Source organism: Periplaneta americana, chromosome 14 (assembly GCF_040183065.1).
Source record: "Periplaneta americana isolate PAMFEO1 chromosome 14, P.americana_PAMFEO1_priV1, whole genome shotgun sequence".
NCBI classification, from domain to species: Eukaryota; Metazoa; Arthropoda; class Insecta; order Blattodea; family Blattidae; genus Periplaneta; species Periplaneta americana.
This window is the reverse complement of record NC_091130.1, coordinates 1191148-1198999: the sequence shown is the minus strand read 5'-3', so window position 1 is coordinate 1198999 and position 7852 is coordinate 1191148. Positions and strand designations below refer to the sequence as shown.

The window sequence follows — 7852 nt, the reverse complement described above, 5'->3', positions numbered from 1 at the left end:
AGTACGTGTTTCCAAACAGTTCACATTCCTGCCATTACCGGCGTTACCGTACGTATCAGAAAGTACTCTTCAGAATGAACGCCGTACTTGCTAGGCAACTTCTCTGCCTCATAGGTTATACACCTCTGCGGAAGTGTAGGAAGATTGAATTCTCTAGGCTCATCGGCTAGCCACATGACGGCATACAGCGAGCCATGACACATTTTGAACTGAACACCCAGTATTTCTAAACATGACATTAACTACTTTAAAGATCCGTACTTGTTTTTCAAGAAAAACTTATATTACAACGTTATCATATTGTCATCCACTTATCAGCTGATCAGACATGGTCAACTATATAAAACAATTTACTATCCACCTACGAAGTTCGCCGGTAAAGAAACCACTCTCTGACGATGAGCGCTGGCGATTTCAATCGTCAGCGATGTTCGTTCGACGAAGATCGTCGTAGCGAAACCGTAGCTTTAGACTGTTTCAGTGCGCTGTAGAAGTGATAGACTTCATCAGCCCGCTCTATCAATGAACCAGAAAATTTATCGCTCTTGGTGACGTAATGGAGGGTCAAACTCATGCTCCTGTGGGCCTGGCAAGGTCGGCTACGCAAGCTCCACCCCGTGTCAAAACTGGAAAGCTCTTATCATCGTCCATTTCATAGTGGGATGCTGCGAACTGCGAAGACCAAGTTCAAGAGCAGCGATGAGGAAACCAATAAACAAGGAATGCGTAATTCGCGTGTGGGCTCCAAGCCCGTAGTTCACTGGACTCTCAGAACGCGTGTCAACTGTTTCTCATTAATTCGCAAGAGGCCGTGAAGTGGATTCAGGGGCTAGACGCATCACGTGACGCATGTTTCTGTACTACGGCTACTTCAGAAAATCCGCGGCGGAGAGGATTTTCCAAAGACGCCAGCAGAACGTCAGCGCTGAGGAGCTGCCGCCGACCGGCCCGTACTACCGCAGGTTCGAGCGTTCGGAGGACCGCGGCGGAGGAGGAGAGAGCGGCGGACAGAAGGACGTCCGCGCAGTGTCGCCGGAGCCTGCGACGAGACACCACCACGCCACCACCACGCTCCGAGCCCGGTGAGTACATCGAGCGAATGTTATCACGTCGGAAACTTGACGATTTCCTTACCTCAATTTTAGTACTGGCACATGAATCGTGTTAACAGGATGGAGAGCCACTCTAAGAGTATTCGAATTAAAGAGGAAAGCCGGGAATTTTCCCTCCTGGATTTTTTCCCTAACTTCTGCATTCCTGTGTTCATTCCCAATTCGAAAAAGAAAATTCAGCCAAACTAGCGCTGAGGTAGTTCCCTTCGTACTCCGCTTATACACTTTGCATATACGTACGAATTTGTGACAGGTTTGACTAGTTTATGCTTTTATTATGCCTTGCATATACGATCATCTGCAACTCCACAAAAAATTCTTTATAAATTCAACGATTTTCACTTCCTAAATCACCGGAACTTCACCGAAAATTCCCCTGTCTGAATATGTGTTTTAATATTATTAGTATCACACCGATCTCTATAGCGATATTTTTTCCTGAAATTGAATTTCCTGAAACTTACTTTTATTTATTTTCTGTGCGGCAGTTAGACAATTTTTCCTCTAGAATGAATTTGCTACAGTGAGCCTATTCTGAATTTTTATAAATATCTCCTGGATTTCAACATTAAAAAAATTCCTTTAATATAAATATAGCATTATTACAACACGTTTAGAACTATGCCAGAAAAACTATACGCATGTTTTCACAAACGTTTATTGCTAATGTCTCCAATTACGATTTGTCCATACCTGTGGAGTAACGGTTAGCGCGTCTGGCCGTGAAACCAGGTGGCCCGGGTTCGATTCCCGGTCGGGGCAAGTTATCTGGTTGAGGTTTTTTCCGGGGTTTTCCCTGAACCCAATATGAGCAAATGCTGGGTAACTTTCGGTGCTGCATCCCGGACTCATTTCACCGGCATTATCACCATCTCATTCAGACGCTAAATAACCTTAGATGTTGATAAAGCGTCGTAAAATAACCTACTAAAAATTACGATTTTGTAATTGATTTGTGAATTATCTAGTACCTGTTAAGTCATAAGGGATGATAAGAAAGAGGTATCATAGTACCAGAAATTAAAAATGCCGTGTGAGACCACTGTAATTGAAATGGACGTTAATAATAATAATAATAATAATAATAATAATAATAATGATACACGACTTTACAAGAAACTTTAAAACCGAATATGTTATAACTAATATAAATACTTAATAAATCAAATAAAACATTTTGCCAACGGGAAATTACCCCCTCTACATTCTTATCAATTCGAACACTGGCCCTAAGGTCCAATAGTAACTTAATAATAAAATTAATAACATGAAGTTCAAAGGGACTGGACTGAATTTAGAATAATCTTGGACATAATAGTTTAAGTTATCAGTATGAGAGACAGTTTTGTAGATAACTGTCATTTTGAGGAATAACATAAAGTTGGAAAGTTGGAAGTTGAAAGTTGGAGGCCGAGACTTAGATGGGCGGATAATATTAAGGGAGGTGCGATATGATGGTACGGACTGGATTAATCTTGCTCAGGATAGGGACCGATGGCGGGCTTATTTGAGGGCGGCAATGAACATCCTGGTTCCGTAAAAGCCATTTGTAAGTAGCCTAGTATAGCCTGAAAGAAACTCAATAGAGGTGGTTGTTAGTACAGCATGTGTTCCAGCTGTGTGTAACGTTACGCTATGTGTGTAATATACATGTGCATTTTACTGCTAGCCACAGAAGACCAACTGCTTATCAAAATTTAAATTCTCGATATCAGACATGCTGCAGATAGCTGTGCTCATGATAGGCACGCAGTACGGCAGGTCCGACACTGACCATGATCCGAGTTAATAAATATTTATTTACACATTCGGGTCCGGCCATGGTTCAAAGGGTCGCGTGATCGGTGCTATGCGGGTTGCTACATGCTCCTGTCGCTTCTTTCTGAATCCCATTGCATGGCAAAGGCTTTCAGTTTCGCAGACCCGATTTCAAATCCTAGCAAGTCCTAACGGAATTTGCAGTGTCTTGGGTCACTTACTGTGTATCAACTCACAAGCACCATCACTGCAGAATTAAGTAGGCCTGGGTAGGACACCGAGCGCAGCAAATAATTACGAGTATGCCGCATTTCCAGCGCACCCGGGATCGGAGCACGAATTATATCATTTCCATGCTGTCAGTGTGCAGGACTGACTGACGTTTGTTTGACTGCTGCGTTAAGCAGTGTTTGGAGTCTCATTTGCATGTCATACTGCGAGACTTCGGTGAGCTGTTAGAAATAACATCGTGCAAGGTGGCAGTAATTGAGGCTTTGAATGATCTGCAGTCAAGAACAGCGCGTCAGTGGAGGCCTTGGATGTCTGTTCACACATTCGATAGTTTTATTTATTAACAATTCCACCGACATAAAAATGTGCCTCGTCCGTAAGTCAAATGCTTATGATACACGAATTCCCTTTGATGAAGGTACTGTGTACAAATTGGCAACACAAGTGTACATAGCTTTCCGCAATTCCCTTGGGCTGTGTTATGACCAATCTTCGAGACTTCGGACCCGATGGAGCAGTTCAGTGGGAAATCCGCATAACGGCGTACTGAGTATAGTGGTAAAGCGTACAGTGGGTGGGGGTACTGTAGAATGAATGACAACAAATACGCAAAGGAAAACGCTCTGGATATGAAGGTTCTGATGAATAATTTGGTTTTCATACAAACCTATTTTCAAACTGTGTCTGAAACTATTACACGGTTAGAAAAGTCAGAGAAAGAGATGCAGGAAGCCCTCAAATTAGTTGAGGAAATGACGCAGAGAATTAATGAGACACAAGTACACCGGTTACTGAACGTGTAAAACAGAAGTGGAAATCAATTTTATGTAAAAATAACGAATATGGAGCATTGTGTAATATAAACAGCAAATTAGTGGACATAGAGTCACCCGAGAATAAAGGACTGTCTCTTAGAGATTGCAATGATGTTAGGTTTTTTCGTTTTGCTCCTATCACGTTATGCGACGTTTTCGCAGTACGAACTGTGTTTGGCAGACAACTGAAAAAGATTTACGTTTGAGACACTGAAAATATATCTTGTAGTACATTGCATTTCGGTACTGTAACTGCACTTCCTAACGACGACCAATAGGATAAATGAAGAAATTAAAATTGCTACATGTTTATTTCCACCGTTAACACTGTGTATAATTAAACACAAATGCTTATAAAAGACAGGAGAATAAATGCTTTTCACATTATTTTGACATTGTCATAGTGTAATGTATATTTACTTTCAGAATGTACATATGTGTGTTTCCCCATACTACCGTTCTCTACTCTAAATAGCAACGTTGTTACCTCAACACATCTCTACCTTTCAGTACCTGCAGCGAGTCAACAACCTATAGTACATGCACAGTAAACGTATTGTATCGGGTCCAAAGCCTCGAAGCCTGCTTATGACTTATGAGTTCCCTCGCATCTTTCAGTTGTCTAAAGCGGACGCTGTGTGGAATTTCCGCTCCAAAATCCATTATGAAGTTCTCCAAAGTTAATTTCTAAGATTAGAATTTCGTTGACTCTTTCGCTCATGAACCAATAATAAAAATCTATTGAGTTTCAATCAATCAGAACCAACTATAAATTCCACTCTGTCGCACCTGATGCGCATTTGTTTAATATCTCATCGCACCTGATCACAGTAATATTTTCGTTGTTTCCTTAAAAATACAGTGGGCCGTAATATTGAGTCAAGGTCGAGCTAGCAAATGTAAGTATCAAATATTTTAATTTATATTATTATCTGTTTCTGTATCTCATAAATTATTTATTAATATATTCGCGAAATAGTTTTACTCAAACATCACAAGAGTTCTCATCTTGTCTATAATTCACCCGATGAAAGCACCTAGTTGAAACAGAATGTTATAATTTGTTTAATTTTGCTCTTTCACTAAAATTTATACAGCTATTGTCAAATGTTTACCTATGAATTTCATATTGCAGGAGGCCAAGACCATGCCGACCAATGAGACACATTGTTAGCATCTTAAATATTATCTTTTTTTTTTGTCGTTGTTGGTAACTCTATAGCATCTATTAGATGCTTTATGGTTGTGCTAACAGATGGAGTTACTTGTCAACAATGTGACGCTGAAACGTGTGTTCAGGTTACTGCCCAGCGACAGTCCTGATGTATTTTTTTATATTTGTGATGATTGGTTAATTAATATTAACCCGGCACACTCACAATCACACTCACATTCATACAAATTATCTTATTAATGGTAATACAATACACAATCTCCTTTTTATTATTATTTATTTATTATTCGCGAAAGAGTCTCACTCAAAATCACGACAGTTCTAATCTCTTTGAACAAATTCATTTGTGATTGCCTACGATAAGTCATGTTCAACATAAAGAAAATCTCCCATGCGCTGCTCTGCAGTGTTTGATGCCATTCCACAACTACCACTTACTGTATAATGCCAGTATCCATCAATATAAATAGTGAAACCCTAAATATTGTATGCTGCTGCTACTGTCATCATCATTATTATTATTATTATTATTATTATTATTATTATTATTATTATTATTATTGTACTTGTCACACTCGTGGGTCTTAGTTCGAACTTAGGGTTAAGATACAAATTAGATTTACTTTAAATGTTATTTTAAGTGACCATGCTTCATTTAATTTAGGATGTTTCTTATTATTATTATTATTATTATTATTATTATTATTATTATTATTATTATTATTATTATTATTATGGCAGTGCGATGTGAGACCCCACACGGTCAGCCTCATTGAATTGCAGATAAGAAATTAGGGGCACTAGTTTCATTCCTTGAATATGCATGACAACACGACGTCATCAGGTGAGGAGTTACAATGGAAAACAACAAAATTCACGGTAAGTAAGTCCCCCTTACACCTAAGTATAATATACAGAGATCTCGTAGAGAAACGAGACAGATTTCTTATTGACAAGTGCGGCGCCCACTCAAAGACAACCCGAGCCAGAAAGTGGTCTAGAGTACCACTCAGAGACAACTCTGAGTCAGCAAGGTGTCTAGAGTCCCACTAAGAGACAACTCTGAGTCAGAAAGGTGTCTAGAGTCCCACTAAGAGACAACTCTGAGTCAGAAAGGTGTCTAGAGTCCCACTAAGAGACAACTCTGAGTCAGCAAGGTGTCTAGAGTCCCACACAGAGACAACTCTGAGTCAGCAAGGTGTCTAGAGTCCCACTAAGAGACAACTCTGAGTCAGAAAGGTGTCTAGAGTCCGACTAAGAGACAACTCTGAGTCAGAAAGGTGTCTAGAGTCCCACACAGAGACAACTCTGAGTCAGCAAGGTGTCTAGAGTCCCACTCAGAGACAACTCTGAGTCAGAAAGGTGTCTACAGTCCCACTAAGAGACAACTCTGAGTCAGCAAGGTGTCTAGAGTCCCACTAAGAGACAACTCTGAGTCAGCAAGGTGTCTAGAGTCCCACTAAGAGACAACTCTGAGTCAGAAAGGTGTCTAGAGTCCGACTAAGAGACAACTCTGAGTCAGAAAGGTGTCTAGAGTCCCACTAAGAGACAACTCTGAGTCAGCAAGGTGTCTAGAGTCCCACTAAGAGACAACTCTGAGTCAGCAAGGTGTCTAGAGTCCCACACAGAGACAACTCTGAGTCAGCAAGGTGTCTAGAGTCCCACTAAGAGACAACTCTGAGTCAGAAAGGTGTCTAGAGTCCGACTAAGAGACAACTCTGAGTCAGAAAGGTGTCTAGAGTCCCACTAAGAGACAACTCTGAGTCAGCAAGGTGTCTAGAGTCCCACACAGAGACAACTCTGAGTCAGCAAGGTGTCTGGAGTCCCACTAAGAGACAACTCTGAGTCAGCAAGGTGTCTAGAGTCCCACACAGAGACAACTCTGAGTCAGCAAGGTGTCTAGAGTCCCACTCAGAGACAACCCGAGTCAGCAAGGTGTCTAGAGTCCCACCCAAAGACAACCCGACTAGAAAGAGGATTAGTGCTCACCCACGAATAACGTGCCCAGATAGTGCCCACCAAATACGTATAACCCACTCCATAGCATCCCGAACTGCTCAGTACTTCCCTCATCGCAGTTGATGCTCGTTTCTGTTCCGCGTCAAGTGGTGCGCCTGTCATACTAATATTTCATTTGATTAGTAGGGTTCGGACTTCAGGTGCTAAAATTCGAGAAAATATTCATTTTTATGGTCCTAAAATCGGAAAAATTCGCGACAAAAAAAAGGAAAAATATTTAATTATGTTTCAATATAACCAATATGCAGTACACACCAGTATAAATTATGCTGTCTCGTCAACTGCTGAAGAATTACAGTACAATTTCAGATTCATCCTCAAATTGTCCATCAGAAATGACTGGCGATTATCGCGGTGTACTTCCTTGTACAGGGAAAAAGAGCGCTCTGACCATTGAGAAACAACATGCACTGCCTAGAGACATGTTTATGATTGGAAATGAAAACAGAGGCAGCTGAAGTTATAATAAAATTGCCTCCTAAATCAGCGTTATGATAACTTATAAGGCACTCGTTAATTACAGTACACTGTTTTAGTGGTGACAGCTGTTATCGCTTGTGATGAGAGATCGACTGCAGTTCCACAGATAGACAATTCCGAAAAACAGTTGCCATCTGTCAGGTCTAAGCAACTGCACTGAACATTCGGGTGATGATCAATCTGAAATGGGGCTTTTGTCGAAAATTATTTGATGAAAACTTAATTTTTATGTGTTTTTATGTTAATATCTGAAAATATAAAGA

General features: G+C 40.6%; 1 protein-coding gene across 2 annotated transcripts in view; it reads left to right on the top strand.

Annotated features, from left to right (window-relative positions):
- Positions 1–673: 673 nt before the first annotated feature.
- Positions 674–7852, top strand: part of LOC138713058 (b(0,+)-type amino acid transporter 1-like) — a 53611-nt gene continuing 46432 nt past the window's right edge. For both annotated transcript variants that reach the window (XM_069844786.1, XM_069844787.1), the window contains exon 1: positions 674–1082. The gene's annotated coding sequence lies outside the window, so the exon portion shown is untranslated. The remainder of the gene's footprint in view (positions 1083–7852) is intronic.